At 36.0% G+C, this 15,095-nt stretch overlaps 1 pseudogene across 1 annotated transcript; it reads right to left on the minus strand.

Annotated features, from left to right (window-relative positions):
* LOC103261684 lies at positions 1-12,679 on the minus strand (annotated as a pseudogene). Its single transcript, XR_002482040.1, has 3 exons — positions 12,582-12,679; positions 3,108-4,818; positions 1-149 (listed from the first exon to the last, which is right to left on the minus strand). The product of XR_002482040.1 is annotated as a la-related protein 7 pseudogene (transcript).
* Between the last annotated feature and the right edge of the window lie 2,416 nt (positions 12,680-15,095).

The raw sequence follows: 15,095 nt of genomic DNA on the forward strand, positions 1-15,095 counted from the left end.
TTAATAAGTTGATGAGCATTTGTCCAGGTATGCTATATTTGTGTGAAAATAAAACCACATCTCAGCTTTCTTCACTTTGCTCTGGTATTTCTTCAAATAGTCTTTATTGATCATGACCATGATTAGGCTAGGAATTTGGAATATGATAGCTAAAAAGACAAAAGTGATGATCATTGGAATTTTATTCTTGTAGGAGAAAGGCACACTATATTTCAATACAGTCATGTGTTGTTTAATGATGGGAACATGATCTGATAAATGAGTCCTAAGGCAATTTTGTCATTGTGTTAGTATCTTAGTGCACTCACACAAACTTAGTACAGTATATTGCATACCTAGGCTATATGGTATATTGCTTTTATACTACAGTCTTGCACATGTGACTTTCCTGAGTACTGTAGATAATTGTAACAAAGTGGCATTTGTGTATCTAAACATAAAAGACACAGTAAAAATACTATATTAAAAATAAAAAATAGACCACCTAACAGAGTTCTTACCATGAAAGGAGCTTGAAAAAATAAAAGTTGCTCTGGGTGAATCAGTGAGTGAGTTTTGAGAGAATGTGAAGACCTAGGACATTATTGTACGTTAGTGTAGACTTGATAAACACTGCACATTTAGGCTACATTAAATTTATTAAAAATATTTTTATTTCTTCAGTAATATATTAACCTTAGCTTACTGTAACTTTTCTTTAAAACTTTTAAATTTCTTTGATTTTTGACTGTTGTAATAACATTTAGCTTAAAACACAAACACATTTTACAGCTGTACAAAAATATTTTCCTTTTTTATATGCTTATCCTATAAGCTTTGATCTATTAATTTTTTTCTTCTGGTTTTTAAACTTTTTTGTTAAAAACTGAGACACAAATACACACATTACTCTAGGACTACACAGAGTCAAGATGATCAATTTACTATCTTCCACCTCCACAAACTGTGCCACTGGAAGGTCTTCGGGGGCAACCACATGCATGGAGCTGTTATCTCCTATGATAACAATACCTCCTGCTGGAATCCCTCCTAAAGGACCTGCCTGAGCGTGTTTACAGTTAACTTTTACTTTGTTAATAAGTAGAAGTACATTCTATAATAATGGTAAAAAGTATCACATAGTAGGTACATATGCCAGTAACTATTGTTTATTATCAAGTATTATGTGCTGTATACAAATGTATGTACTAGATTTTTATTTATTTTTATTTTTTATTTTTTTTTAATGTTCAAAACACATTTATTTACTAAATCACTTAAGGCTGACATATGATATAATTTCAGCAAATAAAGTGTTTAATGAAAAATTGTGGTATACAATGTACTTATCTTTAGGAAAAAAGTCTTATTTACAAGCTGAAGAACAAAGGTAATTCTTTTAATAAATGTAAGTTTTAAAAAAACATTCATTTTGCAGTACTATCATGACAAAAGTGAATTTTCTAAGAACAGCTAGGTATCCAGTGAAGCATTAAGAGGTGAACTCTTTTGTCAATTATATTTTTGGGGGGCCAGCCCCCGGAAAGAGATTTAGAAGGTCCCTTGGAAGGTGTGACAGCGTCAGTGATTCATAGGGATAGATATTAAAAGAAAGAAAGAGACTGGGGGAGAAAGAAAAAAGCTGGACTCTGTCTAGTGCAGAAGCCATTTATTGGGAGTTTACAGCATGTATTTATCCCCAAATTTTATACGGGCAGTCTTACAAGTCTTTCACGTGAACACAAAGCTAGGTGCAGGAGGGGTGCCCCCCCCCCACCAGGTGTTTCCTCAGGCATGAGGAAGAACAATCCCAATTAAATCACAAAACCTTTACATGAACACAAAGCCAGATGAATGAGGGGCATTCCCTCACCCACCAGGTGTTTCCTGGATTAAGAGGAAGGGCAATCCCAATTAAATCACAAGACATTTACATGAACATAGAGCCAGGTGGATGAGGGGCGTCCCCCACCCACCACGTGTTTCCCCAAGCATGACAAATGGAGATCCCAAAACTATCTCACTGTTCCTCATGCTTGGTTAATATTTCTTAAAAGCAATACAGCAATTCTAATATAATATTCTAATAATCAATAACTTTTAAAACCTATGCATACACAACACCCAATAACCAACCTAAATCCCAATTCCTCTCTATTTTGTGCTAATTCTACCTACACTATAGAAACTCTTAATTATAGCCCAAACTAATTCCTAAGGAATGCGGCTCAGTCAAAAGATCATGCTGGGCCATTTCTGGCAACAATTGATTAGAATCTCTTAACAAAATGGCTGTTCTGAAATCCTATAAATCTATTTTAACTTTTATAAAAGTTTCTAATTCCTAATCCTGATCATCAGCAATAAAGCTTCTAAAAAATAAAACCCAAGTATAAACTGTAAATTGTATTAAAGCCCAAACTGCAAATGTAGAAGATGGAAACAATGTAATTTCTAAGTTATCTATATTCTTATTAAACCTCAAAATATCATGTTTGATCATACTTGAACTGACATAATTCACTGACATAGCATAACCTATTCTACAATACTTTCTATGAATAAAATAAATTCAATTTCTATAATAAGTAGAAAAAAACCTTATACTAACTGTAGCTAAAACCCGGTTTAAAAGAAAGCAGCCTAGTCCAAAGTATGCGCTGGGCCCTTAGGAATGTGACCCAGCCCAAAGTTCTTGCTGGGCCTTTAGGAATGTGGCCCAGCCCAAGGATTGTGCTGGGCCATTTCTAGTAGCTCTAGATATTTATCTGTATTATTAAGGTTGAAACAGCACTTTGTATGTATATACTAATTCTACAAATATACTATTAAATCTTAAAAGAAGCTTGTACTGTATTAAAGGCTCCCAAATGTGACCTGAGTTTGAATTATGTTAAGTTTAAAGCCGAAACAGCAGTCTGTGAGAAACGGGAACAATGGACTCCCAAAGTAAGCCATGCCTGTCGTGCTCTCAGAACTTCATGCTTAGATCATTAAAGTCCCTGCTAGTGGAACATACCAAACAACAAAGAAGGGAAGAGGGAATGGGCCTTCAGCTCCTGAACTCATCCTAGTGGTCTCAGAGTCCGAAGCCTGCCTGGATCCCTAATGCTCAGGCGGGCCTCCACAGCCAGCTCCCAACACATATTCAGAAAATCTAATGTGCTTACTTGCTTGTTGAGTCTTTTCCAGTCTAATCTTTTCAGCTTTGGTGATTAACTTTTCAGTGCCCTTTTTTCTTTTCCTGAGACTGATTAAGTTTGGCCTATCAACCAAAATTTTCTGCCAATACCTTTGTTTGTGATCACCAGAAAGGATCTTGAGTTTCCAGTAGTGTTTCTTTTTAATTTCTGCATATGAATTTATTACTGCTTGAGCATCCTCAGGTGTTTTAAATCTAGCATGGCATTCTATATCTCCTTTGAGCACATCAACATAAACAACTTCTGAGATTGCTGCCAAAGTATCCTGGACTAGTTTTCTGCCAGGTAGAGGCTCTGTGTTAATGATCTTCACAATCACTCCACTCACAAACTGAGGTCCTGTGGCATTAACTTTCTCCTGGGAGTGACATTCTTCATTGTTGGCTTTACTTTTTTTCATTTTTTGCTGCAGACTGATGAGGTATTCCATTGTCTATTTCTATCTCTGACTCTGATTTTATTTGGGATATTGTTTTTTTTAAAGAAGCCATGCTAGCTTTTTGCAGTGCTAAGTATTCCTTTTTCAAATCCATCCATTCGCTCTTTGACAGTACTCTTAATGGTATAACCTCTTCTCCTATTTTATGTCTCTCTTTATGTTTTTTTCTTATGTTTCCTTTTTGTTTTTAACAGAGACCCATCTTTTATATCTCCAGTATTCTTTTCCTCTTCAGTAGAGACTTCTAAGTCTCTGCTTTCTTTGGAGACTTCCGAAGCTTCTTTTTTAATGACTTCTTTCTGAGTCATTTTCTTTACTTTTGACCTGGGAGCGAGGCATTCTGCATCTTCAAAGCTACTTCTCTTCCTCTTTCCTGTTCGGACTTCAGGTAAGCTAGATACTTCACCTCTTTCCTGTTTTTTCTTTTTTCTTTTGATTGCTTTTGGGGTTAAGTAGTTTCTGCCCTCAGATGTGGTTCTTGACCTTTTTACTTTATAGGCGTTTGTGTTGCTTGTGTCCATGCTTACCTCTTTGGCCTGAACATTGTCTTCCTTCTTCAGTTGGCCTTTCTTCTTTTTTTTCTTTTTCTTCTCTTCAGTTACCCTTAGAGCCAGAATGGGTTTATTTTTTACTGTTTTAGGGAATATGCCAGGTTTTCTTGGTGCTTCTTCTGGTGGGTTGTTAAGAAACTCAATAGCTTTTGCTGCTTGTTCTTTTGTTTTAAATTCCACAAAGGCAAATCCCTTTGGATCTCCAGGAGGCTTATAATGTGGTAGACTTATATACACAACATTGCCACATTTCCCAAATACTCTTTCAAGCCAGCTGTGGTTAACATTTTTGGGAAGTGACTCCATAATCACAGTGCGCTCATCTTCATCCTTTCGTCTTTCACCCAGAGGCTTTTTTTCTCCTGATTCTGGTGCTTCTAAGTCCAGCTCTACAACAGCTGAGCTTTTCAGTGCTCTGGCTATTAACTTCCCATCAGTAGTCAATTTTTTCATTTTGTTAAAAGACACGAGAAGTGATATATCCACATATCTATCTCTAAATTTTTCCATCTGCTCTCGAAGAAATCTATCCTTGTGAAGATTTGCATCTCCAAAACGGAAGTCCACTTGTTTAGCAATATCAGCAAGCACCTGTTTAACTCGAGATAGTTTCTTTTTTTCTTCTTTTTTCTTTTTCCATTCAATTCTCAAAATACAGGGTCAGGTACTGCGTTCTGTACTAGATTTTTACATGACAGGCAGCACAGTAGTCTTGCTCACACCAGCATCACCACAAACACATGAGTAACACATTGCACTAAGACCTTACAATCTCTATGACACCACTAGACAATAGGTGAAATTGCAGTTTTTTAGCACTATTATAATCTCATGGAACCACTGTGGTATAGTTGTTATGCACTTTGTCATTGGTTGAAATATTGTTATGTACCTTATGACTGTACTCAAGCAAATACATAACCATAAAAAGTGGAGTGCTCATCAAGAGGATCTAACCTTGTCTTGACAAAGACTTCAATGAGAATTATTTTTAACAGATGAACAGAACTTAATCCTTTGAAAAATAATAGTAAGGGTTGAAGATGGAATAGTCTTCTAGACATAGGGAAAGGCATTTCCACATTTTCTCTCCTAGTTATTTAGTGAGATGGTAAAAAGGGAGGTGGTATAGTATTGAATAGCTTTTATTGGATTTAAATAGATAAAGGGATTGTGCTGTCTCAGATTTCCAAGAAGAAACAGCCAGTAAAGTCATTAATTAGAGGCCTTTTCCTTCTGCATACACTTTTAATCTAAGGTCAACTTCACACACTTTTGAAAACGATAATTTATAGTAAGATCTCTAGCATCCAAATTTAATTTGTATTTTAAAGAGCCAAATTCTGAGTAGAAAATGACCACATATATTTCAGACCTAAAGGATCCAGACTAAAGAAAAATTGCTACACTCAGTTTCTCATATTTTACAGGAATAATTTCAAATTCATGTAACATTTTTTCCTACAAAACACTGTCTAGTTACTATTTTCAGAGAAGGACTATCCCTGACATGATAAAGGCTTTCATTTGTTAGGAAGTCTCTGCAAAATTAACAGGAAATATATATAAATAAAATGATCAACAAAGTATCTTAGAGATGAAACAGAAAATGTTACTTCATTTTTATTCAAATAGTTACTAAGAATAAATTGATGGTGTGAGTGCAGAGTATTCTGAAGAATATGGGAGAAAGAGTACAGCATAACTTAAAACACTTATTGCTGTTTATAACAGAGTTAAAAATTTAAGGGATGTCTATTATTTACTCTCCTTAGTAATCTTCTACATTTAAATGGCCAATTTTTCTCCGTAAGTCAGAATATAGCAGTCATTTTTAGATACAAATCTTCAATTTATAAAGGAGAATAAATGATATTTCTACATATAAAAGGGAATCATTTTCCACAAGAGAACAGGAAATTAACACATTCAATAAATAACATGCTTTATAAAATAAAGATTTCATGGAAATATTTAAAGTATAGTATCAGCAGAATTATATCAGGTAATTTGAATATTCAACTCTAATCTAGACAGATAAGCACACGTCAGGTACAATTCCATGTGTCAAAGTAGAAATCTCTACTTCTTTTTATTTATTTTTATTTGTTTATTTTTATTTTTTAATATATATTGTTTATTTCAAAATTGTGGGGTACAGTTAAGGGTTAGATATACAAATATTCATTGTGCAGTTACCCTTGTTGATGAGGTGTGCCCCCCTTTCCCCAGGCAGATATTGACTACAGTTAATCCCACCTCTCTTCCCGTCCCTGTCCCCCCCATAGTTTCCCGCCACTGTCAATCCTTTTCTTACAGTATTACAGTAGTTGTTCAAGGTCCACTTATGAGTGAGAACATGTGATACTCAGATCTTTGTTTCTGTGAGAGATCACACAGTATTATAAACTCTAATTCCATCCAGGTTGCTGGAAAATTCATGATTTTGTTCTTTTTTATGACCGTATACTATTCCATTGTGTATATGTACCACATTTTTTAAATCCAGTACTCTTTGGATGGACAGCATGGTTGGTTCCATCATCTTGCTATTGTGAACAATGCTGTGATAAACATATGTGCACAGGTATCTTTTTTATAGAGTGATTTGAGTTCTTCAGGGTACATTCCCAGTAGGGGGATTGTGGGGTCATATGGAAGGTTGATTTTTAGGGCTTTTAGGAATTGCCACGCTGATTTCCACAAGGCTGTACTAGTTTACACTCCTACCAAAGTGCAGAAGTGTTCCCTTTTTGCCATATCCTCTCCAGCATCTATTCTTTTTGAGTTATTGATAATGGCCATTCTGACTGGAGTTAGATGATATCTCAGTGTAGTTTTAATTAGCATCTCCTTGATGACTAGTGAGGTTGAACATTTCTTCATGTATCTGATGATTGCTTGTATGTCTTCTTTTGAGAAGTGTCTGTTCGTATCTTTTGTCCACTTTGTAATGGGGTTGTTTGGTTTTTTTTCTTTTCAGCATGCTTGAGTTCCTTGTAGATCCTTGATGTTAGACCTTTGTCAGACATGGAGTTGGCAAATACTTTTTCCTAGTCTGGGGGCTGTCTCCCTGCTCTCTTGATGGTTTCTTTGACTTTGCAGAAGCTTGTCAGTTTAATGACGTCCCACTTGTCTATCTTATCTCTTATGGCCTGTGCATTTCAGGTTTTGCTCAGGAATTGGATGCCAGTTTCAGATTCCATAAGGGTGTGTCCTGCAATTTCTAAAGTTCTTATGGTTTGAGGTTTTACATTTTGGTCTCTGATCCATTTAGAGTTAATTTTTGTGTATGGGGATAGGTAGGGGTCCTGTTTGAATCCTGGATATGGTCAGCCAGTTTTCCCAGCACCATTTATTGAATAGCTTCTCCTCTCCCCAGTGGTGGGAGGTGGAGGCTTTGTTGAAGATGAGTTGGTCAAGAAATTGAGGTTTTGCTTCTGGAATCTCAATTCTATTCCATGTTCTTGTACAAATTCCAGGATGCTTTGATTCTTGTGGCTTTATAGTGACATTTAAAGTCTGGTAGTGTGATACCTCCTGCTTTGTTTTTTTGTTTTTGTTTTTGTTTTTGCTGAGGATTGTTCTGGCTATTCTTAGTCGTTTGTGTTTCCATATGAATTGCTATATTGTTTTTTCTAGATCTCAGAAGAATGCTGCTGGTAATTTGATGGGTATTGTGTTAAACCTGTAGATTGCCTTAGGTAAGATGGACATCTTAAAAATGCTGATTCTTCCAATCTATGAGCATGGGATAATTTTCCATTTGTTTGTGTCATCTTTGATTTCTTTGAGCAGTGTTTTGTAGTTTTCATTGTAAAGGTCGTTCACATCTCTGGTTAAGAAGATGCCAAGGTATGTCACTTTTTTTTGTGGTTATTGTGAACGGGATTGTGTTTTTTATTTGGGTTTCTGTTTGTTTATTATTCGTGTAAAAAATGCAATTGTCTTTTGCACATTTATTTTATACCCTGAGACTTTGCCAAAGGCCTTTATCAGTGCAAGGAGGCTTTTGACAGATTCTCTTGGGTTTTCAAGGTATAGAATCATGTCATCTGCCAAGAGAGATAACTTGACTTCCTCTTTTCCTATTTGGATTCCCCTGATCACCTTCTGTTTTCTGATTACTCTTGCCAGGACTTCCAATACTATATTGAACAGGAGGGGTGAGAGTGGGCATCCTTGTCTTATTTCAGTTTTCAGGGGAAATGGTTCCAATTTTTGTCTTTTTAGGCATATGTTGGCTGTGGGTTTCTTATAGATGGCTTTTAGTATTTTGAGGTATGTTCCATGTATGCCTAAATGTTCGAGAATTTTTATCAAGAAGGGGTGCTGACTTTTATCAAAAGCTTTTTCTGCATCTAATGATATAATCATGTGGTTTTTGTTTTGACATCTGTTGATGTATTTAATTACATTTATGGTCTTAAGAATGTTGAACCAGCCTTGCATACCAGAGATGAGGCCTACTTGGTTAAGATGGATGATTTTTGAGATGCATTGTTGAATCCTGTTTGCTAGGATCTTGTTGAGAATTTTAGCATCTATGCTCATCAAAGATATTGGCCTGTAGTTCTCTTTCTTTGTTGGGTCTTTACCTGACTTGGGTATCAATGTGATGTTAGCTTCATAAAATGATTTGGGGAGAGTTCCATCTTTCTCAATTGCCTGGAATACTTTCAGTAGGATTGGTATCAGTTCCTCCTTAAATGTCTTATAGAATTTTGCTGGAAAGCCATCTGGTCATGAGCTGTTCTTTGTAGGTAGTTTTCTTATGACATAGTCAATTTCCTTGATTGTTATTGGTCTATTTAAGGTCTCAAATTCTTCTTGTTTCAACTTGGGGAAGTTGTGTGAGGTTGGAAAGTCCGCCATTTCCTTTAGGTTTTCAAGTTTGTTTCCATACACGTGTACATAGTAGTCTCTGATAATCTTGTGTATTTCTTCAGGGTCAGTTGTGACATCATCTTTTGTGTATTTCATTGTGTTTATTTTGACTTTTTCTCTCTTTTTCTTGGTCAGTCTAGCCAGGGGACCATCAATCTTGTTTATCCTTTCAAAGAACCAGCTTTTTGTTTCATTGATTTTTTTTTATATTCTATGTCCTGGATTTGGGCTTTTATTTTGGTAATCTGGATTCTACTACTGAAGTTAGGGTTTTAATGGTCTTGCTTTTCCAGCTTCCTTAGGTGACTTCTCAGGCTGTTAATTTGTGATCCTTCCATTTTCTTCATGCACGTTTGTAGATATGAATTCCCCTCTTACTACATCTTTCATGGCATTCCAGAGATTTTGGTAAGATGTTTCTTCATTTTCATTTTTTCCAGCTATCTTTTAATCTCTTTTTTGATTTCAACATTGACCCAGTAATTGTTTAGCATCATGCTATTTAGTTTCAATGTGTTTGTGGGTTTGGTGGGAACCTTGTAGGTGTTGATGTTTATTTTTATTCCACTGTGGTCTGAGAAGGTGCAGGGCAAAATTTCAATCTTTTGAAATTTGTTTATGCTTGATTTATGGGCCAAGGATGTAGTTGATCTTAGAGTACATTCATATGTTGATAAGTAGAATGTATACTCTGTGGTCGTTGGGTGGAGTGTTCAGTTGGTTTCAATTAAGTCCATTTGGTCAAGAGTTACATTGAGGTTCTGGATCTCACTGCTGATTTTTTGTTCTGATGATCTGTCTAGGGTTGTGAATGGGGTATTAAAATCCCCAGCTATGATAGAATTAAAGTCAATATCTTTTTTGAGTTTACCTAGAAACTGCTTTATGAAAGTTGGCACTTCTATGTCAGGTGCATATATGTTTAGGATGGATATTTCTTGTTGATGGATTGAACCTTTAATCATTATGTAGTGGCCTTTTGTAACTTTCTAGATTTTTGATAGCTTAAATGATATTTTGTCTGAGATTAAGATCGTGACTCCTTCTTTCTTTTGTGTTCCGTTTGCCTGTAATTTTGCTTCCCATCCTCTTACTTTGAGTCTGTGAGTGTCCTTTCTAGTGAGATGAGTCTCTTGAACGCAATATATTATTGCCTGGTGATATTTTATCCATTTTGCCATTTTATGTCTTTTCAGTAGTGCATTTAGTTCATTCACATTCAGGCTAATTATTGAAATGTGAGAGTTGATCCCTATCATGAGGTTCTTATAGAATTGTTGTTGTTCTTGTTTGTTTGTTGTCTTTCTTTTGGTTTTGGGGTTGGTTCATGTGTGTTTTTAATCTTTTTCCTGTACTCTTGTGAAGAACATTGCTGTTCTTTTTTCTTTTACTTCTGTGTGTAAATCTTTCTTACATGTTTCTTGTAGAGTTGGTCTGGTAGCAGCATAAGTTCTTAGAGATTAGATATCTGAGAAAGATTTTAATTCTCCCTCACTGATGGAGCTTAGCTTGGCTGGATAGGTTATCTTGGTTGAAATTTTTATCGTTGAGAACTCTGAAGATAGGGCTCCAAGCTCTCCTAGCCTGAGGGGTTTCTGTAAATAAATCCCGCTGCTATTCTAATTGGTCTTCCATGGTAGGTAATCTGTCCTTTTTCTCTTGCTGTCTTTAGGATTTTTTATTTTATACCTACTTTGTTTAGGCAAATTATTCTGTGTCTGGTAGTTAGTCTTCTAATTTGTTGTCTTGCAGGGGTTCTCTGAATCACTTGTGTTTGAATTTTTGCATCACTGATGAGATGAGGGAAGTTTTCTTGAATAATTTCATGGAATGTTGGTTCTAGGGTGTTCTCTGTCTCTCTTTCTTCCTCAGGAAGTCCAATTACTCTTAAGTTCAGTCTCTTGAAGTAATCACTCATCTCTTGAAGGTTTTCTTCTGTCTTTTTAAGCTTCTTTTCTATGTTTTTAACAGTTTGGGTTGGCTTATATTTTGGTCCTCAAGCTCTGAGATTCTTTCTTCTGCTTGGCTAATTCTGCTTTCCATGCTTATCATTTTGTTATTTATTTCATCCACAGTATTCTTTACTACTGTTATCTCAGTTATCAACTCCTTCCTAGTTTCCTCTTGTCTCCCTTCAATTCTTTTTAATCTCTCTATTAATGTCTTGATATCTGGGTTTGTAGTTTGAGACCAGTCATTCTGGGGATTCTTCATTGTTTGCATTCTGAAGTCTGTTTTCTCAGTGCCTGACCTCCCAGGCATCTGTGAGAGACCCATATTCTTCTTTTGGTTTTTCATTTGTGTAGCTTTTTCTCTTCCCCTTTTTCTCCCCTTCTTTAATTCTGTTTTTCAGGGAAGGTGGGGTTGCTTTTACTTCTTTTTATTCAACCTCTTGGTCTTCCTTATGAGGATCCTCTGGCTTTGTTCACTTTTGAGGCTGTACTATTGGTTGGAGGCTGTCCTTTTTGCACTTTTGAGATTTAATTGAGGGGGAAGCTGTGATTCAGAATCTATCTGCAGTTCCCAGTATCCACTGACAGGTGTATGGGCACCCTGGAACCCACTTCTCACCGCCTCACAATCTGTCCATGCAGTGGGGTTTAGATTTGCTCCCTGGAACAAAAGGGGGTAAGAAAAAGGAAAATAATGCAAGAAGGGGGTTCAAAAGGAAGTTGGAGAGAGAGAAGAGTAAGGGGAAAACAGACATACACACCAACTAACTAATGAAAAGAGACACAAGGCCAGAGAAGAGTAAAAAACAGACAAACAAAGAACATTCCTTAAAGCATATCAGTAATCACACAAAGACAGTCCCATAAAATCATGCTTTTTGATGTGTTCCTCCCCAATACAAAGGTAGTCTAAATCAAAAAGCAAACAAAAGCGAACAAAACAGTCAAAACAATAAAGTTAAAAATCAAAATAAGAAACCAGTCTAGTTCTGGGGTCTTTCCTGAGTGTCTAAAGTCTCTTCAGCTCTGATCTCTAACCCTTCCCCTTTGCTCTCATTGCAGGCAAACAGGGTTATTTATAGTTTGGGTCAGCTTCTTCGGCTTGCTGCATAACAGGTCTGACACACAGTACTGAATTGTCAGTGTCTGATTCAGTGTAGGGGAAGGGTTTCTGTCTCCTGTTTTGGCGAGGTTACCTTAGAAAACAAGGTGGAGGCTGTGCAGAGATGGGTGGGGCAATGCGAATCTCTGCCTGGAAAATGGCTGTGGTGGGTGGCTCCTCTTTCACAGATCCTTTCTCTCCACTCTTCTGGGCCCCAGCTGATCAGTTATAATGATGGACAAAGAAGGTGTGTGTCCAGCATCAGACACGGGGAATCGGTGCGGTAGCTGGGCACCACAGCTGGTGGGCCGCAGTGGCCTGGGGTGGAGGAGGGAGCTGGGAACTCTCAGGGGCTGGCGCTGAGAGCTGCAATGACAGCAACTGTTCAGCACCAGGGAGCCATTCAGCAGCAATCCCCTGCGGAGGCCACAGTGTGATGGAGTCAGTGTGCTGTGTGGGCCTGGTCACAGCAGCCAAGCTCCGTGTAGGCAGGGCGGGGGTGAATGGAACTGCCCTCCGGAGCCACCCCCTGTGGAGATCTTCAGTTCAGCTTGTCCCGTTGCCATCTTGCCCAGTGTCCTTCTACTTCTTTATGTTTTACGATTTGCTTCTCATGGTTTATTTTACAAAGCAATGATTTGCACTTAAAAATAAAAACTAGATGTCATGGAGACTTCTTTAATTTCTTGCCTTTGCTCAATTGAGCAGGATTACATTTTCTTGTAGAACAAATTTGAGTTAAGTCCATTGACTTCTCTAAGAAGAGACACGTTACATAGGTATATTTCGGATTATGCTTTCCAAATTATTTTAGAATAATGAATATTCAAAGTGTTTTTCTGTGGGTTTTTACTGCTCATTTACATCCGTTTACAATGCAGCATTCTTTCAAAATCTCAGTTGCTTTAAAACTGTAATATGCTTAAAAATATTTTTCCAAGTTATTTAATGTATATGTGTGACCACTAGAAATACTGAGTATGGATTTGTTATGAGAAATACTGACAACAAATCCATCTTAAATTTATAGTGCTTTTAGAAAATGAAAGTGCCTTATTTTTCAACTATGTTTTAAGCTTTTGAAACACCTGAGTGGCTTGACTTTGATATATTTTGATATCTACTGGTTCTTCTATCAAAAATGGTCTAAAAGTATAAAATTGATACTTTTAAAATGTAGTAACGCTTAAACTCTTTTTACAGATAATATGTATAGGTCATTCAAAAATCTTTAGATTTCTTTGGTTATTTTCTTAAAGGAAAAAAACAGAATAGTTCAAGAATTCTCTGGCATAACTATAGCACTAACTACAGAAAAGTAGGTTTTTTGTTTGCTATAATAAGTAATAATATTACTTGAGTCAGGTAAATTGTAATATGTAGCAATTGAATTTTCATAAAATTCCTATGTGTTAAAAATTAATTTTCGCATACAGTGCTATATTATTTTAACATAGCAAATACCCTGATTGTCCAGGTAAAAAACTGAGATTCTTATCCTAATTTCTTTGCATTAATTTTTCACCAGAAAAATCTCTTCATAAAATTAAACTCAGTTTATAAGACCTATAGTAGTAAAAGTATCCATCTTTTGACAGAGGCATGGTTTCAGAAGGGAATGGCAAGGGTGAATATCTATAGGGTTTTCAGTTCTGGCACAAATGATTTAAGGCATTCATTAAAAGGGGGATCTGACTATAATTAGGCAAAGTTTATGACATAAATAGTTTGGATTGGTGAATATACCCATGTGAAAACCTTGAAATTAGTCTTGATAAACCATTTGATAAATGAGCTATTGGCCCAGTTAGTAATCTGTTGCCTTGAAGGAAGAACAGTTTGCTCAGTGAAAATAGTTTATATAAAAATTATTAGACAAACAGTAAAGTTATTTTTTGGTTTGTAGAATTATCTTTGTGGGCAGAACTTTTCCAAAGGGATGAGAGTAGAAACTTGTCATGTTGACAAAAATAGTCTCAGTTTTCAGTGCATGGATGAAGATGGTCCTAATTCTTCACTCTTTTTCTTGTGGTCATGTTTTTAGCCTAAACGAGAAATGAGATCATTACTCCATAGGGATGTAATCAATTCATAGCAAGTTTCAGGGAGACATTCTTAGCTCCATAAGGATTACATTTTCTGTTCGTTGGATGAAAATGTAATGGCTCACTTAAAGAGATGTTGTTTGCATAATCATAGCAGAAAACTTTCTGAATAGCATATGTTTGAGTGCTATGTATAAATAGTAGGCAAAAATAATGATAATAATGTATTGTTCACCTTTGAAACAGGAAGCAAGAATACACAAATTAGACTAAAAGTGAATCTCATACCAAAGAATCTGTAAAATCTGGTGTTTGAGTATTGCTGAATTTTCTGTGATTTATTTCTTGAATATTTTAAAGAATATTAAAGATTGCAGAGATGTCTGTGATGTAAGTAAAACATTTCTTCTATAAGAAATTATGCTTTGCATATTGAGATACCAGGATTATTTGTCTAGAAGCTTTATTTAAAACTATAACTTTCCAGTGTCATGGCCCTCTCAAGTGAGGAGGTCTTGATGATGACTAGTTTGCCTACTATTCTCTGGAGCATATCATGTATATTCCTTAATATTGTGGGATCTTTTAAATTATGATATGAAAAAGCTTGAGAATATAAGTCACATTCAAACTTTCCTGTGAATAAAGTTCATATTCAATTTACTTTCTTATTTAATTAATCTAGCAATCATTTTCTCCATGAGAGAAAATCAATAGACCAAGGTAGACCCTGGTCATATCAGGGATTATTATTAAGAGAGACAATAATTTTTAAGATGGCAAATTCCTGTTTAATATTTGGTATAAGAGTCAATAGGCTTTTATGCTATCAATCCAACATCAGTCATTGTGGACCACCCAAGGGTCTGATTTTGGCCCATACATCTCTATAAGTTTGTTGAATCATATTGTCACATTTTAGGAACCACCCATTAAG

Source organism: Carlito syrichta, unplaced genomic scaffold, assembly GCF_000164805.1.
Source record: "Carlito syrichta isolate Samal-C Ts95f unplaced genomic scaffold, Tarsius_syrichta-2.0.1 Scaffold303982, whole genome shotgun sequence".
Lineage (NCBI taxonomy): Eukaryota > Metazoa > Chordata > Mammalia > Primates > Tarsiidae > Carlito > Carlito syrichta.